The sequence below is a fragment of the Lynx rufus genome, unplaced genomic scaffold, assembly GCF_022079265.1.
Source record: "Lynx rufus isolate CCGP_SWC_20201006 ecotype Redwood Valley unplaced genomic scaffold, mLynRuf1.p SCAF_6, whole genome shotgun sequence".
NCBI classification, from domain to species: Eukaryota; Metazoa; Chordata; class Mammalia; order Carnivora; family Felidae; genus Lynx; species Lynx rufus.
In genome coordinates this window covers 53981263-54006409 of record NW_025814878.1, presented here as the reverse complement: position 1 = coordinate 54006409, position 25147 = coordinate 53981263, and positions in this window count along the sequence as shown.

The following is a 25147-nucleotide window of genomic DNA, read 5'->3' as shown; positions in this document are numbered from 1 at the left end:
TCAATACACTTAAGAAAATATAATATCAATCAATAGAAGTACTAATGTAGTATCAACTGAAAAAAAATGGCAAAAAGCAAGAGAACATTTAGGTTAGAAAAGAAACCAAAGGGTTCCAAAGATTTTCTCAACAAATAGCTACAGTATAAACAAATAGTTAAATACATAACAACAAACCAAATCCCTTTATTTGTCTAACAAATTAACAACTTTTAAGACATTTTAATATGGCAATATTCAATTCCAGTTAAGAATGTTTAAAAAAAGATAGTCTCAAGCAATATTAGCAGAAATTATATTGGTATAATTCTCTCAGAAATTTTGCATTAATTAATTAATTAATCTACTCATTCTGTCTAGTTGAAAAAATTTTTCATACAGTTGAACTTACTAATTTTATTCTTGAGATTTCCTGGAATCTATTTTTGAAACTAATTGGAATTGTTAAAAAGTGTCAAGATCAGCATGTTAATAGAATTATTCTATTATACCAATATTCTTTGGTATTTCTAGAAGGAAAGTTTTGTGTGTGTGTGACTTTTTTATTTTTTGTGATTTTTTTTGTGTAACTGTTTTTTTTCCTGTGACTGTTGTATGTGTGTATGTGTGTGTGTGTGTGTGTGTGTGTGACTACTTTTTTGTGTGACTTTTTAAAAGTAATCTTTTTTTTTAAATTTTTTTTAACGTTTATTTATTTTTTTGAGACAGAGAGAGACAGAGCACGAACGGGGGAGGGTCAGAGAGAGGGAGACACAGAATCTGAAACAGGCTCCAGGCTCTGAGCTGTCAGCACAGAGCCCGACGCCGGGCTTGAACCCACGGACCGCGAGATCATGACCTGAGCTGAAGTCGGCCGCTTAACCCACTGAGCCACCCAGGCGCCCCTAAAAGTAATCTTTAAAGGGGACCTGAGTGGCTCAGTCAGTTAAGTGTCCAACTCTTGGTTTTGGCTCAGGTTGTGATTTCACTGTGAATTAGAGCCCTGCGTCAGGACCTGTGCTGCCAGTGTGGAGCCTGCTTGGGATTCTCCCTCTCTCTCTCTGCCCCTCCCCACACACTCTCTTTCTCTCAAAATAAATAAATAAACTTAAAAAATAAAGTAAACTTTAAGCTGAACGTGGGGCTCAAACTCACCACCTCAAGATCAAAAGTTTCATGGTCTACCTACTGAGCCAGTCAGGCACACCATGAAAATTATTTTTGTTTTCAGATCACTATTAGTGATCTCTTGAAAGAAAGGACTTGGAGATCATCTTAATCTGTTTTTATGCAGCCATTATAATTCTTGTTCAGTTTCATTACTTAGTTATTTTTCTGACTATGTGAACACTACCTTGCCAGAAGAATCATCCTGAAGAAATCACTGAGCCATATCCTTTTAAAACTTAAACATAGACTCTTTTCTATCTACATGAAAAACTATAACTTTGTCTATTAATGCAGGATTATAAATCGATTTTTCAAAGTGTATCTTAGTCTTCCAGTCATTTCTCTCTTCTTTTTATAAGACCAAATAGGAGTTACAGAAAACCAATCATTTAAGACCATTCTGACAAGAGAATTATAGAATGAGAGCAAAGAGAACTACAAAATAATATTGATGAAACTTGATAAAAACATGAATTTTTGAAATAAAAGTAATTGATGAAGTTAGTACATTTTTATATATGAAGTTGGGATTTTAATGAGGCATGAAGAGTGTCAGTGTTATATGGGCCCTGAAATCATGGAATGACTATAGAATTATGTACCTCATTTATAATTATTTTATATATAATGACACATGTTACAACTATATGCATGCACCCTATAATTATTTATATACAAACTGTTGTATATATGTTGCAGATGTCACACACACACACACACACACACACACACACACACACATTTCCATATATACATATATGGTTCAGTTTCCCCAAGTTAGCTTCCATGAAATAGTAGCTTATATGCTTTCAGAAAATGGGCAACTTTTTGTTATCCTGTCATACTGTGGTATAGGTAAATATCTTCATGCCTCAGTTTACTTACAAAGTAATTGGGACTTGAATGTGTTTAATATTGATTAGAATTATATCTACAAGGTAATGGAGCTGGAGTTTAAAATTGGAAGTGAGTGCAGTAGAGTCTATGCACATTTATCAATTACCCTGACCTCACCTGTTGGTAGAGGTTTAGATGCAAGTGTCCACAGTAAAATTAGTTTGACACACAGGAAGAGTTAGACATTAGACATGTTGCTTTATTGCTGAAATTCTCAAAGCCTTGATAAGCTAATACACACTGTGTATTAATGTACATTATATAAGCATATAATATTCAGACCTGATCAAAGTTATTGATCAGAATCAATAATATTTGCAGTATCAGTGTTTCAAGGAATTCATCTGCAAGCCACTATTATAACAACATATATAAAACCATGATTATTGGAATGCACTTATTCCATAGCAGCAAATCAAATAATTACCACATATTTTAAAAATAATACTATTTGATATACTGTCTATGCATATACTAGTTGGGCAGCTCTAGGAACAAAAATACAACAAAAGGAAGAGCAATTGTCTGTATCATTTTCTCCTGCTACTGGCCTTGTTTCCAGTTATATCTCCATTGATTCCATATATATGCTGCTTTTTGGGAAAATCTGGTATATTCTAGATCAGGGTTTTTCAAATTATAATAACAGTCACCTCAAAGAAATAGTTAAAAATACAGATTCTGTTTCATATGACTGGGGTAGAGCACAAGATTTTGCATTTCTTGTAAGCACCTACGAGATGTTTATTCTCCTGTCCGAACACATATTTAGTAACAAGAAGTTAAGGCAGCATCCTCTCCTAATAGATGTATTTTGAAAACATTTTGAGAGTAATTAAAGTTTGTACCTACAAAACTCTTATCTGATATAGTTGTTCTACAGGAAAAAAAAATCTGAAATGTTTAATAATTTGGTGAAAATATATGATACTAATTGCTTTCCCCCCTTTGAATATTTGTATTTTAACAAGACAATAACACATTTTAAAAAGAGATCTAATTGGAAATTTTTTCCTGTTTTGATAGTAATTGCATTGCCTTTATGCTTGTGAAAAGTAATAATTTAAGGTATATTAAAAGGAGAGAATCATAAGAATAATTTGAGAGAATTTGGTGAGCTGTATATATGCTAAACTGTGGCCCCACGAAAATAAATTCATATTTTAGAGTCCTAAACCTTAATACGTTAGAATTAGACAGTATTAGGACAGAAGGCCTTTAAAGAAGCAAAGCTAATGAGGTCATTAGTGTGGGTCCTAGTCCAATATGATTGGTATCCTTCGAAGAAGAGAAAATGTGGACACAAGCTTGCACTTGCACAGAGAGAAGACCACGTGAGGTGGTCTCCAAGCCAAGGAGAGATGCCTCAGAAGAAATCAAACCTGCTGAAACTTTGATCTTGGACTACTAGCCTCCAGAACTGTAAGAAAATAAGTTTCTGTTGTTTAAACTACTCAGCCTGTGATGTGTTATGGCAGTCCTAAGAAACTAATGCAAGTGGAGTTCATACAGAATTGGTGGGTATATTTTTATTAAGATTTAATTAACTCCATCGAAGGGTCTGCAAGATTGTATCTAGCAGACATAATGTGTATCTCATTGTAGAGTACTTGGCACAGGGAATTTCCATATATAAAATTAAAAATCAGATATGTTTGAAAAATTGATTAAGATTTTTGGAGTATGTTCATATGCATGTGAAATATTACACTCCAAACTTTTGTCCTCAGGTTAACACATGGTTTGAACATTTCCTGTTCAATTTCTCCATCTGTAAACTGATGGTAATAATAATCAGCTAAGAAATTTGGGGGGAGATATAGAATAAATATCTAATATGTAATAGTAAGTAGAAAAACCATGTAATTAAGTGAAGTTATCACTACTCATCCCCACCCAGTCAGCCCTGGTTTTGTTCCTACTTAAATTCTAACTGGTAGAAAGACCTATTTATTTGTAAGATGTTCCCTTGCTAGAAGGGCTGTAATGACTTTAAGCCAGTTTCTTTGCCCTTGTCTTCTGTAAACATGCTACACTTCCATTTTCTCATCCTTTTGGCAACACAGCATTAGTAATTATGCTAGTCCAAATCGTCCTAAGGGATGGGGAAGTCAAAATTAAAATGTGATTTTAAAGAGTAACAAGTATACTCTTATCAGTCCTCTTCCATACGATAAATATGAAGCAACATGGACAGTAATAGGGCACCAATGGATTAGTTTCACTTGTCCAACTATTAGTAAACTAGATAGGAAAATTGGCACATTACCATAAAATAAAAGTGAAGAACATTTCAAATTCTAGTACATCACAAAAAGAAAAAATAATGAGATGAAATAAGAAGAAGGAGGAGGAGGAGGAGGAGGAGGAGAAAAAGAAAAACAATATAGATATTTCTTCAAAAAATAAATTTAAGGAAATTCCTTGGGCCAATCTCTTATTTTTATGGATAGGAAAGAACATTCATCAATATGTTTTTGAATTATTAAATGACGTTTCCTCGTTTGCATGGAAATGATGTGCCTCCAGTGTGATTTTGCTATCATGAGTCTCACTATAATTTATTAGTTCCCAAGATTCTTATCCTACAGAATTTTGATCATCATGATAATGTTTCTACTTTACACTGCATTGTGAATTATGATAAGCAGGCATCATCCTTTTGTAAAATCACAAATATTGTACTCCTAAATATTCATTTCTACAGCACTTATTTGTAGATGAACATTAGGATGAAAAGGAAGAAACCATATTCCTTGGCTGGAGCAGTTCTAAATTTCAGAGTTAGTGAGCTGAGATCATTTAACATAGGTAGACTTACCTGCAATATATTATCATGTCATTGTGGAAACGTGAATGTGATAATGTGGAACAGCCTTAGTTGGATACTTTTGTATTCAGAGTGTGGCACAGTTGGCCATCTTGAATGAGACCTCATTTAATATCTTTAATTAGGGTTTAACTGTAAGTTTAAAAGCCATTTTTAAATGGTTAGTCTTATATATTATATGCTCTTATAATACATTCTAAAATTCAAATTCATTTTTGATTAAAGTCACAACATAAAATTTAAATGTTATCTCATGGACAATAATTTTCTTTCCCATAACTAGTCGTGTGACTCTACATTTCAATTCTAAAGCTTCCCCCTCCCTTTTTACTGTAATATATCTTGAAAGATTTAAATCGCATATTCAAAAAATAATTGCCATTTTAAATTGAACTTAAAGCAGAACAAACCAATTACTGTAGTTGCATCAATGTAAAGCATTTTACTCTTCTCCTGGCTCTAGAAGTGTGCATACCTCCTCCATCACAATTCCTAGCACATTACTACTGCATTGCTATTCACCTCCTGAAGTAGACTAAAGAGCTTCGGGGGGAATGAATATCCTTGAAGTTCATATTGGATTTTAATGGTCTTATTTGACATAATTTAAAATATGAGAAATCTACAGTCAAATTAATTTATATTCATCTTCAAAATCTTTGAGTTCTGATAGTGGAAACAGTAAAAATTAGCATACACACACACACACATTTCATAGTACCATTTAGCCATAAGCAATACAGATGTTTAACTAAAGAGATCAAAACTGTATATACTTAGAACTACTATTGAAAAAGGACATCTTGATACCTTATGTTTTATTTATGACATAATCAGTGAAAAATACAGAGAATCTGACTAATACTATTTTGTTATTATTTTTTACTTTTAAATCAACTTCATTGAGCAATAGTTTACCCGCAATAAAATGCACCTGTTTTAAATGTATACTGTGATTCATTTTGACAAATGAATACAATTTTGTAACCAGCAATGAATGCAATCAAAATATAGAATATTCCCATCACCCAAGAAAATTCCTCTTGACTCTATGTAGTCAATCCCACTTCCACCTATGACCCTTAATCATCGTTACTCTATTTCCTATCGTTATAGATTAGTTATGTGGATTTTGGAATTTTATAGAAATGAGATCATACAGTAGGTATTCTTTGGGGCCTGGCTTCTTTTGTTCAACACAATGATTTTGAATTTATTCATGTTGTATTTGTCAGTAGGTCACTGCTTTTCATTTTCACATTCATTGTATGATTCTACCAATATTTGTTTATCCATTTACTTGTTGATGATTTGAATTGTTTCCAGTTTGGAGCTATTGAAAATAAGAGTACTTTAAACATTCACACATAAGTCTTTTGTTGAGTCCATTTTTTCATTTCTTTTGGGAAAATACTTATGAGTGAAATTGCTGATTCATAATGATTGAGTGTATGTTTAACATTATAAGCAACTGCCAACCGAAGTAGCTCTGCAATTTTACAGTCCCATAAATAATGCATGAAATTCCAGTTGCCTTACAACCTCACCAATACACTGTAAAGTCAATTCTCGTGGGTGTGTAATGATATTTAGGTTTTCGTGTTAATATGCCTTTCCCAGATGACTAATGTTTAGCATGTTTATATGTGTTTATTATATGTCTTCTTTTACGAAGTGTTTGTTAAAAATATTTTGACCACTTTATTGGATTGTTTGCCTTTTTATGATTGAATTATAAACTTTCTTTATATATTGTAGAGACAAATGTCACACTGACACCACAAGCCATAAGAGAAGCTAAGAAAGCAATTATCTGTCTTTTTATAGCCTTTATAGTGGATAAAATGGCAAGGCAAAAAATTGCTGGTTATAGCAGTTGCATTAGCCAGTCAGCATTGTTTTCCATGTTTATGACACTTAACATATTTATACCACTTATAACGCTTAACTGAAGTGATTATTATAATATGACATGCAGCAATATGTGTTGTTACAAGGGGATATGTGTACAAATATGCATATACAGTTATTATATGTAATATGTAGCACTGAGTGAGGAACTAAAAAGAATAATACCCTATTTGCTTTCTGATTAAAAACAAAATGAGCAAAAAAGTCAAACAAGAGAACAATAGATAGCTTTACTATTTTAATGATCCTTAATGAAGAAAATGTTTCACTGTGCTCATGTATTTGCAGTATTACTGAGATACGGGCAAGTACTGATAGATACAGAACATAGACTTCACACCTCCTTAAGAAGAAATGTGACATTGTATGATTCAAAATCACAAGCAATAAGATTTACAGTCATTTATGGTGGGAGACACCAAATAAAGAATTGTAAAGTATGTGTGTAATTAAATAAAAATTAGTAGATTAAAAACAGAAGAAGAAAGCAGTTTTCTTTGTAAAATTATGAGTATAAGTAAGAGGGGTACATTTCTCCCAATTTGTTATTATGTGTACCAAAGTGATTCACATTCTTTTTAGTATTTTTTGGTATCTATCTAGCTATATGCCAAAAAAGAAAGGTTTAGGGGAAATTACAGAACACTTAGCATTTGGAACCATGCAATATCATTAGTATTCTCCAGAGAAAGAGATCCAATAGAACACACACACACACACACACACACACACACACACACACACAGAGAAAGAGATTTATTATAAAGAATTGGTCATGCAATATCGAGACTGAGAATTCCCAAGATCTACAGTTGGCAAGCTAGAGACCCAGGAGAGCTGATAGTGAGTTCTAGTGAGTCGGAAGGCCTGAGAACCAGGAGAACCAATGATGTAAATCCTAGTCTGAAAATCAGCAAACTTGAGACCTAAGGCAATAAAAGACAGATATCCTACCTTAATTTAGTCAGGCAAGAGAAGTTTACTTTTCAGCCTATTTGTTGTATTTAGGTCTTCAGTAGACTGGATGAGGCCCATCCACAATAAGAAGCTGCTTTACTCAGACTGATTGAGATGTTAATCACATCTGGAAACATCTTCACAAACACAACCACAATGTGTGACCAAGTGTTTAGAACCCTTCAGCCCAGTCAGTTGAGACATAAAATAATCATCACAATCACATTCTTCCTTCAATAGATGGCAAATCTCTATATCCAACCCTCGCTTATCTCAAGTTCAGTATACAAAAATGCAATAAGTGTACATTGTGTAACATTTTCCTCATTTAGGACACATAGAATATAATAGAGTTTGTTTATATTTGTTGTCTCCCGGGCCTTCTGGCTTAAAGAGACACATCATGTGACTCTGCTTTATTTTTTACTCTCTGTTCAGTCCCCCCACTTATCACATGTGTGCTTTGTTATATATTTCGGTCCATCTCTTTGGATTTATGGTTTTTTGAGGTTACAGAACATCCCAAAATGTGTATGTATTTGTCTAAAAGAATTCTAGGTACTTGTTGTCACTAAGTCACTCTCTCAGGATAGTTAATTTGGGTGGTAAGTAAACATGGAACAGTAGAAGTGCCAATTAATATTACTTCTGTATGCTATGGATAATGATGACTTACAGGGTGTGATCACTATTGCCGGATACTGAAATTCTCATTTGGTATTCAAGAAGCCAGGGCCATATCAACTACTGTCTTCTCTCTTTTTAAATAATTTCCTAAACTTGCCACTTATGATTTTCCCTTAATCCCTGTTCTCTTTCTGATTCCTATTAAAAAAATCAATTATCTTCATACTTCTATCTCCCTGGCCTCCAATCCATTTGGCCATTTACCATTGCAGACTCAGTCTCTCTATACGATTCTTTCTAGTGTATTGTGGTTGGAATAGTATACCTATTCTAACTCAACTCATGCCATATTTTCAGCCTGGTTATGCTATCCTGTATATAAAATGAGGCCATTTGTTAATTCTGGTTAACAAAGCAAATATAATAATTACTACAATGTAAAAAAGAAAGGGATGAGGAAGATACCTCAATCAAAGAATTTATACTATGTGTTCAGAGCCATTGTGGGGTTTGAAGCCTGGAAAAGGAGTCCATAGAGTCCACAGCACAAAAAGGAGAAAGTGTAAGTATGAAAGGAGCAGACACAAGCAGCTTCTTTCATCATTTCTCCACTGAGAAAGCATTATTTTTTATTTTATTTTTCATCTCTTTGGAGATGCTATTAGTGTTTTGTTTAAATTCTACTCTGTTGTATAAAGTCATGTTTGACCCTCGAAAATGAGTACATTGTCAGTGACATTTACCTTTCTATGTTTCTGTCTATATTGACACTACATCCAATTCACTGTGGAGTACTGGATTATTTTACCTCTAACTTATCTCTCAAATATTTGTCATTATCTTTTCCCCCACTGTATGCATTTACTACTATTTGCCATCTCTCATTAGAGTCCATTGCCTATTTCATTTTTTATTATCTATAATAATACCTGTTGTATCTTAAAATATTTCTTGTCATACTGATATCATTAAAAATATCCCCATTAAAATAGTTATATAATACCTCCTGGAAGTACACTGTTAAATAAAATGTGGTCCCTTTTGTTTAATGGGACTGGATATATTTTTTGATATCAAGTGTGACAGAGTAATTTTATACTTCTCCTATATAATAATAAGTTGAGTAATAATACTTTTTTACATGCATATCTATAGACTAATTACTATCAATGGTTATTTAGTACACACTATCAATCTTTTTGGAGTGTCCAATTTCTGTTAATTCCTGTTTTGTTATGGTTGTTTGTGTGCTTGTTTCTTTTTGTGATAAAAGAGAAAGGCAGAAATGGCCACAAGTCCAATCCTATATGGATACAAAGACTTACTCGGTCAGAATATTTTTACACATATACACACAAAATTGGAATCTGATTGACAAGATGATTTAAGTAATAGATTCAATGGCATTCAAAATGACAAATTAATAAATATTTAATGAAGTCTTTACCAGTGAACATAAAAGTGAGCAAGGCGGTATCTAAATTTAGAGGTTCAAACATAAAAGTGAACCAGGTGGTATCTAAATTTAGAGGTTCACATCCTAGGAAAATGATTAAGTAGGTTCTCTATGAAGATAAGCCATACGAATACCCTTTCATGTCAGTAAGAGTAGCTGAGGTGGGATGATTGGTCTTCACAAAGCAGATGATGACGTGCGACCTAGCTCTTGACAGATATCTGGACATTTGTCAAATGAAGAGAGTAACAAAGAATTTTCTGTGTAAATGGATAAATGAACAGAAGACCCTGGTATTTAAAAGACTCTACTCTGCCACATTTGGCAAAGCAGTTGGAGAAGTGGAAACACTTGAGATGCCTTTTGTACTCCTTGAAGAGGAGTTTGAGATTCATTCTTTCCAGTTTCTATAAGGGAGTGATGTGCACACCTCTACCTTTATGCCATGTGACTCGAGCATTAACATGAGAGACACTGAGGGTGTGGCAATATTGTAACATTGTCAAGTGAACGACCTAGAATACAGTTGTACAAAAAGGATGGATAAAAAGAAATTTTATAAGATGTTTGTGTTAGATTTGAGATTATTCTGTGGCAGCCTGGATCAAAGACAAAAATGACAGATAGAAATCAAAGATGAGTTTAAGGGTCTACCTTGAACTTGAGATGATTTTATTAACTAAGATAGACAATACCAAAGTAGTAGTAAATGTAATGATTTGTTAGAAGCAAAAGAATAAGCTAACATGAAATTAATGAGGCTTAAACTTCAAGACCACATGTTTTCCCATATCTTTTCTAGGACACTGGGTGATGGGCTTAGCAGCAATGTGTTCACAAGAATATACATTTTTTTTTAATTTCTTATTTTTTTAAGATTTGCTTGAGTTACTCAGATCCAAATTAGTTGAGATTGGTATCTCTTTCCACTCAGACTTCCCCTCTGCCACACTTCCTTTGATTTCTTTTTATGCTGGCACATATTGAACAGGCTGGAGGATTATTGAGATTTGGCTAAGGGGAGTTTGAGTTGGGGATACAGTTTATTTTTAGCAGGACTTGTGACATTTCCATATTCAGATAAATTTCTATGTTCATAAACTTATTGTTAACCATCTCCTTGTGGGAACGACTTCCAGAAATAGTTCTACTGTCCACATTGTGCCCACCCACAATGGGACACAAAATCATAGATTTGAGACTGTCTTATATTAACATATTTTATGCAGTTTGGCATCAGTAATATATAGTCATGGAGGAGAAACAGGATTTGAGATGCACTGACTCAGAGCCTAATCTATGGAAAATTTGTCCAGTCATCAGATGTATAGAGTTGTAAATGGGGCATTCAGGTTTTTTTAAGTTTTGATTTTTAATTAAAATATAGTTGACATATATTAATTTCAGTGTGTATAACATAGTGATTTGACAATTGAGTCCTTATTGATGCCTAACTAAGGTATCACTTTTCGTGTCAGCAATACACTCAATAATATAATATAAAAACAAGTAATATGCTGTATTTCCATATACTTTTTTCTTTCTTGATGAGTAAATATAAAATTTATAAGGATTCCTCTGTTTGTAGATCTCCAAACTGTAGCAGTCCTGTAGTAGGAGTTTCATCTGTATGTAACAGTTTGTGAATGAAATAAACTCAATAAATATTTTCCAAAATTGGATAAAAAGTTTTTAAATGGTTATTTACTTATTTTGAGAGAGAGAGAGAGAGTGCAAGCATGAGTGAGGAAGGGGCAGAGAGAGGGGGGGCGAGAGAGAGAATCCCAAGCAGTTTCCACATGCTTTCAGTGCAGACAGAGCCTGACCCCGGGCTTGAACTCACCACTTGTGAGTTCACTTTTGTAAGCCAAAATCAAGACTCAGGTGCTTAACTGACTGAGCCACCCAGACGCCTGGCAAAATTGCATAAAATTTTTAATAAAAGTTGCATATGCCCAAATTGTCCGTGAGAGGAGTGCTATTGTTAAGAGGCCAGAACTAGTACTCTGCCAAGCCCTTTCAGTGATTAGGACCATCCTAGGGAAAGTGTGTCCTTAGCATAAATACAGTGGTAAGTTAGAGGGATGGTAGCTGGCTATCAGTCAACTATACTCTCCAAAGTAGTAGATCTGATTGGCACATCTCTATGGACTCTATGGTTAACAGCATATGCTGCAGCATCTCCTTTTCCATATGAGTTTGAAGACTAGCTCCTCCATTTTCCCATGAACCTCTCTTACTGAGTAGAAATTTAAAAGAGGGAGATTAATAGGAAGAACTATAGATCTCAGTAGTGTAGTTGACTTTGGGATGCTACTGGTATCCTCTTCCAGTATCCTCTTCCACCATCACTATTTATCCAAAAGTCCTCTGACCCTCGGCTGCCATCTGGTGATGTGATCCAAACCAACAGTCTTGGGAAGCCTGTGGCAAATAATACCCTCTCAGGCTGGAGGTCCTGCACTTACCTATTTATAGATATAATGGGACAAGTACCAGGAGTTTCCTAAATGAATCGCCTGAGCTCCACATACATTCTTCCATTTACCCACTGAGTAAAAGCGGCCCTACTCCCACCTGCTGGTCAAGGTAAATTACTCTGGCAAAGATGGCAACTTTGTTATTTATCTGATAGTCTTTGGATTTCAGCAATCCAAAGTATCCTGGTGGCCATCATTGCATGGAGTTTAAAGTGAACTACTCCTTGCTGTGTGTCCTGGAGAAAGTTTGCCCTCTTTGGAGATAAAACTGCAACACTGCAGGGCTGAGTTGCAGGGATTAGAATTTTCCCACAAATTTCCCCCATGAATTCAAAAGGAGGGATAGTAAGAGAAGCTACTTATGCTATCAGCCCTTAGTTCTTGGAGAAGTATCTTATTCCTACTCAAGAGAGAACATCACATAAAGATTGCTGATTTAATGAATGCACAACATCTTGCAAAATGGCACTTCTTTCTTTCAGAGTATTGCCTTCTAGCTGTAGCTTCAACTACACCTTGAGTAGGTCATTCCAAGGTACTATGTGGCTGGCTGCTTCTGGATGGAATAGCTAATGGGTCATGGCTAACTCCTACACATCCTTCACTGTGAAGTGAGTAGCCTACTCACATGCTATGCCTGCACCTGCGCATCAGGTGTTCCCTAAGAACACTGAATGATGCCTGCTAAGGCTCTGAAGACAAGAATAAAACCTATACTTAGAATATATATTCATCCCTATGAAGACAAACCGATGGCCCTGGCAAGATGGAAGGGATTCAATTTAGACAACTTGCAACCAAGTTACAAGTTGATCTCTTCAAGGAATTGTTTTGTATTGAAGGCTCAGTATTCATCTCTGTTGCTCACAATTTAGATGTTCATAGACCGCAGTACTTATATTGGCATTGGTAAATTGGAGTCCATACTACTTGGTCTATATATAATCTTTATCTCTGCCAGTGTGGCCACTCTTTCATGGACTTACCATGCTATCTGTGAGTGTTTTCTTCTTCGTAGTTGAGGATGCAGCACTTATTTATTTGGTTTTTACATCGAAGAGGATGTCTGATATGCCCTTGAATATTGTACCCCTAAAAACTGGCTGCATTGGAATGATTCCTAAACTTTGTAAATCTATCATGTATCTTCTGGATGTGATGTCTCACCAAATTCTCTACTGTACTAATCACCTCTTGCATGGCATTTCAGATCAACATGATGTCAATCAATACAACGGATCAATGTGATGCTTTACACCCAGTATGATACCCAATTTGTCCAGATTTCTCTAGACTATATTATCATAGAATGCAAAATAGGCAGCATAATCCTCAGGCAAAACAGTAAATAGCTATTATTTCTACTCCATATGAATTAAAAGTGTTTCTGATTCTCTTCTGTAAGTGGAATGGAAAATAATGCAGTCGCCAAATCAGTGGCTGTATGCCATGTACCTATGCATACCATGTACCCTAGTAGTCTTTCTAGCAATGATACTACAACTGGCACAGTGGATGCAATCAACGCTTCTACTCGGTTGAGCTTTTTGTAGACTACAGTGATTTTCCAGGATTCATTTTGTTTCTGCAGGGGCCAGAAAGACAAGCTAAACAGCCACTTCATGGGAATTGATACTGTATACTTTAAGTCTTTAATGGTGGCAGTAATTTGATCCATCCCCCTGGAATGTAATTTTGGTTTTAATTTTGTCTCAGAGGTTTTGCTTGACCTTTCCCACTATCAAACTTATTCCCAAAGGTCAAGGTATATCAAATTGCCAGGTATATCAGTTCCAGCTATGTACCCAGACTGAGGAAATGATCACACAGTGAGTCCATGGAACAAGTGGGTCTACTGAGATGGATTTTAACCAGAAATCCATTTATTGTTTGGTTCCTGTAAGTCCCCCCTGATCAAGTAGGCCATGAGGGTAGCTGAGTTTCTTGGTATCAGTGCCCACTCAGTCGTTGTGCCCTATAGTCCACTATGTCTGGGTATTTGCCTTAGAGTATAGAGTCACCCAATAGTCTTAGACCCCTTTTGGGAAGGACTAGGGAAATCAGTACTTTATATAGTTACTCTGCTATTTCAGGGTCCTCTTGCTCTGGATACTTCTTTAATCAACATATTTCAAATCTAAAACTTGTTTCAAATCTGGAAAGTGAGCAAGGGATTCATGACATTTTATTGGGATGATTGTGTTCAGCTTTTTGCCTCTTGCCTTTTGTTTTTATTTCTTGGTTATGAATGTTAAGTAGCATTCTTGTTATCTGTTCATCTAATTTGCTTTTTAGGATACCAAAATCCGTTAACCATATCTGAAAATTCCTCCAGACCCAGCTCCCTTAGCTTCCTCTCTGAATTTGCCATTTATTAAGGTAATTGTGGCCTTCTAGATTTTGATGGTTCAGTGATGCTTACGGTCTCTATTAATTCAGGATTCTATCATCCCCCTGGAGATTAAAGCTCTTTGAATGCTTTGTCCTGTAGTTATCACCATACTGCAGAGAAAAGACATTGTGGAACTTTTTATGATTTATTTATTTATTTATTTATTAATGTTTATTTATTTATTTTGAGAGAGGGAAAGAGAAGGAGAGAGAGCATGTGCATGTGCGAGCAGGGGAGGGGGGAAGGGCAGAGAGAGAGAGGGAGAGAGAGAATCCCAAGCAGGCTCTGTGCTGTCACTGCAGAGCCCAACACACACAAGCTCAATCCTATGAACTGTGAGATCATAACTTGAGTCGAAATCAAGAGTCAGATATTCAACCAAGCCACCCACCCAGACACCCAGGAACTTTTTATGGTTTAATGACACTCACCAACTCATTCCTAACAGCTTTGTGAGTGGCAGGTCCATTGGGTCCTTCCAAAGGACATAACTCCCTGGTGGGTCTTCTGTCATGATATAATATACTATTACAGCATATGCATGTCTCTTTATTCCTTCCTGTATCATCTGCCAGGGCAACTTGGGCATTCTATTTTGCTCACTATTGATCATTGCTTTCTCAAGGCTTCCAAGAGCCATCTGGTGGTCAGTTTGCCTCATCTCTTGGGATTTTTTCCCAGAATATTTAATTTCATGTCATGAAAAAGTACTCCTAAATCAATGCCTTCCTTATCCACTTTTAAATTCAAAACTCTCCTCTCAAACTAGCACCCATATAATTTAATTCCAAGATCCTTCCCTGGTTTCTGTCATTAAATGTAGTCAATGCTTGCTGCTTCCTTGGTACACAATTTATTTCCTGCCCTGTGAGATCGTCTGTGGTTCCTGCAACGGGTTATCTGAGCAGTGCATTTTCCTGTTCACCATAACCTAATATTCACATTTAAAATTTTCATTATTTTCTTAACAACTGCCTCCTAAATTATATCTGCTTCATTCCATAACACTTTGGTTAACCCCTATGCAAGAAGATAAATTTGTAGTGTTTCACTTCCACTGTATTGTTATTTCTTCCTACAAATTGGAACAACCAAACCTGGGTTTTGAAGAATGAGTAGGATTTAAATAAATTCAGAGAACCTGAAGGACTTTCTAAGAAAGGAGAAAAAAAAATAGACAAAAAAGATAGCACTGGCAAGCTGACCCATTTGACTAGAGTAGAGGGTGGGATGCAAAGAAACAGAACATTAAATAGAAAGTTTCAGAGAAGAGTTCAGATACACATAACTATCAAATAAAGGAGTAGAAAAATTACATGCTGAACATCTGGGAAGATGTATCTGATGGCTCTGTGAATAATAATAATTTGGCATGTGGTGACCTTCTGTAGAATGATGGGAGTAGAGAAGTGAGAGTAGAATTTCATGCGCAACCAATGGTTCATTCACAAAGAAATTCACCAATCACTGCATTTACAGTCAGGGCTATTTCAAAGATTCCTCACATATATGAGCATTGGAAAGGATAAAACCAGTACCATGCTGGTAAAAATTAACATGGCTTCTCCGGGGAAAAACAAGAAAAAAATAAAAGAACAAAGGAAGACTGATATATTGCATTTGCCAAGTACGTGGTGTAAATACTCATATGATGGCTGATTTCAAACTACCCATGTGCTCACAAAATTCCTGAGCGTTAACAATCAGCTCTCAGATGTAATAGGAACCTCCTTTAGCACTTCATTGCTAACTGTCAGAATGACTTACATAATAAGGCACCAAGAAACATACAGAATATCTAAACTTCCCTCAAATGTTCCTAATCTAAAGTGAGTATAGAAAAAAAAAAAAAAACATTTATTGGCTATTTAATCTGAGGATGATTATCAGATATTGGTTAAACTGAAAGTGCTCTTTGTTGACAATCTAATGTGTGTTTTCTGGGGTTCTTAAACTTTGGAAAACAAATGTCGTGGCATTATAAAAGCTATGTTTCTGATAATATTATAATCCTCAAAATAAACTAATCTTTCTCCTTACAAATAAGTACTTCCATTTTCATCTTTTGAAATTGTTTTTCCTCCATATGAATGAATTCAGCAATCTAAGATGCTTTGTCTTGTGGCCCATGGCAGACCTAATTACCTGGAAAATGAAAATCCTATTATATGTCCTTATAATTCTTGTTCCATACAGGCACAAGAGCATATAATTCAATACAACATCTGTTTCTAAAATACATAACTTTAAACCTTTGAAGTAACTCGAGAAAATTAGAGGATTGAATTCTGTGAAATTAACACCTAATTCTGAGAATTCTATTTCCAATTTATTTATTAAGTGACTAAATATTTTAGTTTTATATTTCAATAACTTGAACTTTATTATAGGTTCCTTCATTTTTTATGTTAAATTAACTCTGTGCCAAATGCACTGAGCTAAAAATCCCTCTGGTTGAATTTTTTTCTATTATGGATGAATTTAGCAGTTAATTTGTCTTACTTTCAAATGTCTTTTCTATGCAAATAAATCACTTAAATATCAAATTTATGTTTGAATCTCTTGTACTTAGGTGAGTATTCATAAGGATTATTTTATTCATATGTAGATCAATGAATAAGAACTTAAAAAATAAGACATTCTTAAACTATGTAGATTAAAACATAGGTGGCTAGTTTAATATGCAATTTCATTAAAACATATGAGTTATTTATTTAACACTTCTGCTAATTATATCTGTTGACTTTTTCTTTGTAAATCATCACTTTTTTTGGCATCATGAAAGCTAACCTAATAAACATAAGACCTTTCATTACCTTGCAAAAGCATAGCAGGATGTATAATCTGAAAACTAACATTAGATAAAAATGAACTTTGCCTACATTTACCAAGTATTCTACTTTCAAAGGAAAAGCTGTTTAGAAATTTTATATCTTTTACTATGGTTCTAGGTCTTGCCTAGATGTTTATTTAACTTAAAAATTTCAACTTCAAAAGATTTAGTTCAGTCTAGCAATTAAATACCTACAAGAAACATAAAAGAACAATTTAATGTTTTAAAATGATAGTTTTGAGTGTACGTGTGTGCAGTTGTATGCACATGTTGTATTTCGTTTGATTTTGTTTGATATGTTATAATTTTTGTGCAAGCCCACGTCTCCATTATTCTAGGTTTGGAACAAAGACTAACTGTGAAGGAAAACTATTCTTGGTGAAATATCCCCTCTGCTATACCAAAAACTATTGGTTGTTTGAGGTTCAGATTGACAAACTACATTTTGTAAAAAAAAAAAAAAAAAAAGTTCAAGTCAAATAAAATTAAATAGTAAGTATGTAGTTTTAAGAAATATTACCACAGTTTTTAATCATCAGAAATTAAGAATCAGAGCATTCTTGAGATTATTTCAGAGGTCAATATTAAGTTTGATTGTCTTAGACTTTCAAATTAATTTTTAATGAAAATGGTATTGTCATTTTTTAACGGTATTGTAAAACTTTAAAAACCATATTGATCTGGGTGCCTGGGTGGCTCACTAGGTTGAGTGACCAACTTCGGACTGAAACTTTGGCTCAGATCATCATCTCACAGCTCATGAGTTCAAGCCCCGCACTGGGCTCTATCCTGACAGCTCAGAATCTGGAGCCTGCCTCAGATTCTGTCTCTCTCTGCTTCTACCCTGCTCATGTACTGTCTCTCTCTCAAATATAAATAAACATTAAAAGAAATTTAATAAAAAAACATATTGATCTGGAGGTAGAGCAATTATAAAATAACCAGGATGCTAAACAAACTAAAATCCATTTATACTGTGATATAAATGAAGACAGTACTTACTACTCAAATGATTACACAGAGATTTTGAAGCTCCATTCTAAAATCTTTATCCTGAAGGTAGATGAATTGTATTAGCTTAATATATTGAAAGCAGTCTATTATATTTTGGTATATTTTTGTATGAAAATGACCAAAGATATTTATAAAAATGTAATTCTTAGCCCCAGAAGTGGAATTGGTAAAATATTTCTCATTATGAATTAAGAAATTTCTTTTTTTAACTTCCATAGTTATAGAAGGAGATCGTTAGATATTCACCCAAATCTGGTCAGAGAGTTATAAGGTCTAAAGAGTATGTATTTATATTTTCATGATAAGAATCTATATTATTAAATAAAATAAGCAGTAAATTATCCTGCAAAAGCAAAAAGAGTTTTGGTTGTCATAATCCCAGTGATTTTTCCAGCATCAGCATAAACAACTGAGAGGGAGGGTCAGAAATAAGACTTGCTCAAGAAAGTTACTTCAAGTTCTATTTATGGAATAACTATGCTCCTTGGCCATCCTAAATCTCCTCCCCATAGTAGAGCTATATGAGGCTTATCATCTGACAAAATCTGTATGCCCCGTATGCGAAAGAAAATATAGACAATCTCCAAAGAAATAGCTCTATGGTGGCTGTGAATGCCTCAGAACAAGGCTCAGCTTCCTAGGCATTTGAAAACCTTTGGCATGTTCAGAACCACCTCCTGTAACATGAATACTACAATTACACAAAACCTGCTCCTGCATATCACTCAGACTTTGTACTGAAGAGAGGAACCAATTGGGAGATAGAAGTAGTCATCCGACAGCAGAGGAAACTCACCTCCACCATCTTTCCCACTATCTTTATTTATAACCTTGATGATATTACTAGAATCAGTTGATATATTACCTATACAAATCACCATATATGTCACCATATATGTAACTAGTATGACAGAGAAATATAAAGATAGAACAAAAATCTACCATGGGGAAAAGAAAAAGAGATAATTTAAAAACAGGAGAAAACTTTAGACAAATTCTAATTAATATATTCAGTGACATATAAAAGGCTTGCCTTAGGCCCCTAAGTTTTGCAGTAATTAGTTTTATAAAAATAGTTATTGGAACATTCATTGTAAGATAATAAATAACAGGTTTACCCCACTATCCAAAAGTAGAATGTTCCTATAAAAAACTTTCATAAGCCGGGGCGCCTGGGTGGCGCAGTCGGTTGGGCGTCCGACTTCAGCCAGGTCACGATCTCGCAGTCCGTGAGTTCGAGCCCCGCGTCAGGCCCTGGGCTGATGGCTCAGAGCCTGGAGCCTGTTTCCGATTCTGTGTCTCCCTCTCTCTCTGCCCCTCCCCCGTTCATGCTCTGTCTCTCTCTGTCCCAAAAATAAATAAACGTTGGAAAAAAAAAATTAAAAAAAAAAAAAAAAACTTTCATAAGCCAAAATGGTACAAAGCGAACAAGCAATCACCATTATAACTCACACGGAAAATTTTCTTAGCGCTGCTAAACCCAAAAATACAACCTCTGTCCTAGGTTTTTCTGATACCTTAGGACACATCTTGCTACAAAACAAATCAAGATAAAGCACAGATTTATTTTGCTTAGCAAAACCAGATGTTAATGTAGGTCTTTCCTGAAAGCAAAGTGGTATAACACGAACCTTCAGAAAGCAGGGGATATCTGAATTATGTAATCTTTGATTTTATCAACTACACAAAGCATTATTGTGGTAACCCAACAATAAATGTACATTAAAGTCATTGGTCAGAAAAGGTAATATGAATATGCTTAATCATCTATGTTATAAACCAACAACACTGGATAAACCATGAATACCCCCCAACATTTCTTTTAAAAAACGTTTTGTTCTTAAGGGCTCTAGCTTTCAACATTACAGACTATTTTATTTTTATATTGATTAGATCATAATCTTTCTTTTCCTTCCATTTCTGTTTCTTTTATTATTATTACACAATATATTAATATCTTAACTGGTTTTACCAGAAATTCGTAGTTTAATTCTATTTATTTTTGAAGGTATTCTTCCTGTATTCTTCTGAGTTTCTGATTTAATTTGAGATAAATGCTTTGTAGTTCTGTTAACTATGTCCTATCACAGATTTGTTTATATTCACTCATCTATGTATATATAATAGAGTAGTGCCATAGTTTTTACTAAAACTATACTATATATACTATATCATATACATTACTATATGCAAAGTAATATGTATATATAATATAATTATATATAGTGTGTATGTATACATTATATATATAATATATATATTAAATACATATATATATTAGTGGCATAGTTTTTAGGATGTTCAAAAACTTCTTTGATGTATTCCATATTATGTTGCTGTAGTATTTTCTTTAATAAGTGTTTCAGCAAATCTATGATATATTTTGTTCAAAGCCCTGGAATACATTTTCAAACATATTTATGAAAATCTCAGAGACATTTTATGTCTAAAAATGCCCTTTCATTTAATTTTGCTTAGTATAGAGTTCTAGCTTGAAAATATTTTTCCTCATAAATTTAAGCGAAATTCCTCATAAATTTGGTTGCATGGGTGCTCTCTCTCTCTCTTTTGCACATAATGTTGATGATGAAGATCTTGGTTCTGTATTTTCCTCTCTGGAATCTATTAGACTCTTATCTTTATTTTGATTATGTAACATTTTACCAGGGGCACCTAGATGGCTCAGTCGGTTAAGCATCCCACTTCGGCTCAGGTCATGATCTCATTGGTTAGTTGGTTCGAGCCCCGCCTTGGGCTCTGTGCTGACAGCTCAGAGCCTGGATCTGGGTTTCAGATTTTGTGTCTCCCTTTCTCTCTCTGCTCCTCCCCTGTTCGTGCTCTGTCTCTCTGTCTCTCAAAAGTAAATAATCATTAAATTTTTATATAAAAAATAAAATAGAATTTCACCAAAACATGCCTAGATATGCTTATTTTTTCTTTCACTCAGCTCCTCCAAATTTAAATGAAGTAATGTGTCATTAATATAGAGCTAGTATGCGTTTTCTTTGTAACACTGTGAATCTGCAATCTATCTCTCCACAAATAGGAAGCATACTGTATGCAGAAAGGAGTAGCGCCTTACAATTTTTATTTTGAAATGCTTTGGTAGGGGAACAGGCAAGCAGGCTGGAGAACCTACTACAAATGCCAATTTTAGAATGACAGAATGGGGGCGCCTGGGTGGCGCAGTCGGTTAAGCGTCCGACTTCAGCCAGGTCACGATCTCGCGGTCCGTGAGTTCGAGCCCCGCGTCAGGCTCTGGGCTGATGGCTCAGAGCCTGGAGCCTGTTTCCGATTCTGTGTCTCCCTCTCTCTCTGCCCCTCCCCCGTTCATGCTCTGTCTCTCTCTGTCCCAAAAATAAATAAACGTTGAAAAAAAAAAATTAGAATGACAGAATGTTGTAAACCTAGCATTTTCTGCATTTCCCTTATGGAAAGACTGTTCTCTCCTTTTCCTCCCTCCTAACTCCAGATATTAGTTTATCCAGCAATATGATTATCTGACATGTCATCTATCTGAAGAAGTATACTGATGACATTTTCCTCCAACATGTGTTGTCTTGTACAATATTTCCCTGTTAGTAACATTTTCTGTTGTTACAAGAAGCTATTTATGCATGCATGTATGTATATATGTATATGGAGAAAGATCGGCATATTTCCTTACTCTCTTGTTTTGAAGCAGGCATCTCAGTCTACTTTAGTAAAACTCCTTCCGTCTTTTTGAAACAAGCAGTATCTAAGAAAATAACACAATTTTATTTAATGACAGATGTATCTGAGGGCATGAGAATTGAGAAGTAATAAAGATATTAGCACCTTTGCTCACTTGTTAAATCCATTTTCGTGGTGGTGAAGGAAAAGGTATGTCTGGTTCAGCAGCGTGAATGCTGACTCACACGGGTATTGAATGCACAACTTCATACTTTTAGAGGCTCAGCCGTGCACAGTTGAGATAGCAGATGGAGCGGCAGGCTGTGGGGACACATGCAGTATTGTCTGGTCTAATTCTCCTCTGCCTTTTTAGCCTCCGCTGCACTCCAGTGTATGGTGACAGAGCAGTTGACAACCACTGGCCTGGAGCACTGGATATCAGAGAGACGTATCTCTTCCTGCCAGTGTGTACAACGGGAGGTATTTAAAGAATCGTGGCAGTGTCAAAAGGAAAATGTGTGTGAGCACAGAGTAATGGAGCGATTTGTCAAATCACTGTGTTGTACATATGAAATTAATATAACATTGTGTGTTAACTGAATTTCAATTACATTATTTAAAAAAACAATACAAATTTTCAATAAAAATTTTAAGATGTATGATGTACGTGCAAGCACATATGATAAAGAATTCTGATCCACTTTCAAGAATCTTGTCTAAGGAGATTTTAAAAACTCTAGGTGTATGTCATATAGTAACTATTTTATAGGCTTTTTGTATTTTAAATATTTTTATTCTTATTTTTCCATCTTTACTAAGTTATAACTGACAGACAAAATTGTATATATTTGGAGTATACAACATTTTTGGTTTTTTATACATTGTGAAATTATTACTACAATTAAGTTAATTTTACCCCTTTATCACCTCAGATAGTTACTGTGTGTGTGTGTGTGTGTGTGTGTGGTGGGAACACTTAAGATCTTAGCCAATGTCAAGTATACAATACAGTATTATTAACTATGGTTGCATGCTGTATATTAGATCCCCAGAAAGTATTCATGCTATAGGTGAAAGTTTGTGCTCTTTAACCAACATCTCCCCCTCTACCTCACCCCTTAGCCAATGGCAACTTCCATTCTACTCTACTCTATGTTTCTATAAGTTCAACTTTTTTTTTCTTTTAAAATTTTATATGTAAGTGAGATTATATAGTATTTGTCTTTTTTTTTTTTTTTTTGGTCTGGTTTATTTCATTTGACATAATCCCCACCCAAGCCTTTATCCATGTTGTGGTAGGATTTTCTTCTTCTTCTTCTTCTTCTTCTTCTTCTTCTTCTTCTTTTTCTTCCTCTTCTTCCTTCTAATAGCTGAGTAAAGCCACATTTTCTTTATCCATTCATCCATTGGTGGACACTAAGGTTGTTTCCACATCTTTGTTATGTAAATAATGCTGAAAAGAACATAAGGGTGCATGTATCTTTTCAAGTTAGAGTTTTTATTTTCTTTAGAGATGTACCCAAAAGTGGGATTACTGGATCATATGGTAGTTCTGTTTTTAATTTCTTGTGGAAACTCCATGCTGTTTTCCATAATGACTATACCACTTTACATTTCCACTGACAGTGTTCAAAGGTCCCTTTTTCTCCACAACCTTATCAACACTCTTGCCTTTTGGATAACAACCATCCTAATACATGTAAGGTAATATTTCATTTGTGGTTTTGATTTGCATTTCCCTGATAATTAGTGATGTCGAACATCTTTTCATGTACGTGGTTGGCCATTTGGATGTTTGCTTTAGAAAAAATGTCTATTCAAGTCCTCTGCCCATTTTTAATCTAATTTCTCTTATATGTGTTCCTTATTTATTTTAGCTATTAACCTCTTATCAGATATATGGGTTTGCAAATATTTTCTCCCAATTCATAGTTTGCTTTTTCATTTTGTCATTTGATTCTTCTGCTGTGCAGAAGCGTTTTACCTTCATGTAATCTCACTTGTTTATTTTTGCTTTTGTTGCCTGCATGTTTGGTGTTATATCCAAAAATCATTGCCAAGATCAATGTCAAGGAGGTTTTTCTCTGTTACTCTGCCTTCCCAAAGAGAGATAGGTTGACTATTACTAGATTTTGAAGTGATCATAATTTACTAATGATGTGAACAAATAATATCAAAATGTCATTTCTGATTATTACTTCTCTTGAAACACATTCTAACCCAAAATATTTCCTCCTGGATATCATCCATGTCCCATGTGTCCAAGTCAAATAATCTGGATCCCAGACCATTCCTTGGATTCAAGTATCTGGAAAATATTTGGAACTATTGACCATGCCTCTCAATAGCTTTCCCTTAATTCACTTTTCTAGTACTCTTTTCACATTTTCCACAATACCCACATCATAAACGTGCCTTGTTTTTGAAATGAGCTTACATGTTAGATGCAATTTACTCATTTAACGATCATTTATTCTACATATTCACCTCATGCATAACTCCATATTAAGGGCTGAAGATACAAAGATGATCAGACTATGAGTAAGATATCAAGTAGTTCATAAAGTTCATAAAAATAGTGGTGAGGCAGAGAAGTAAAGAGACATGTGGCCATATAGTGCTTACATTTGTGTAATAGATACCCAGGTGAAATACTGGTTTATGTCGCACAATGAGGTGTAGCTACTGAAAACTGCAAGAAGGCAAATATTGGCTTATAAAGAGGAACTTTGTAATAGTCTTAATGGAATGGGATGCCTCAGGGATGATGGGTTCTCTGTCACAGATTTTCAGACTGACTGTGAAACCAGTTGGTGGGGATCTGTTAGAAAAATTTCAAATACCATGTAAGTACTTTTACTGAACACCTTTAAAAGATTTTTCAAACCCTGAGACTTTATAAAATCTATTCAGAGCTCTGCTTGAGGCTTCTGTCTAATTTTTAAAA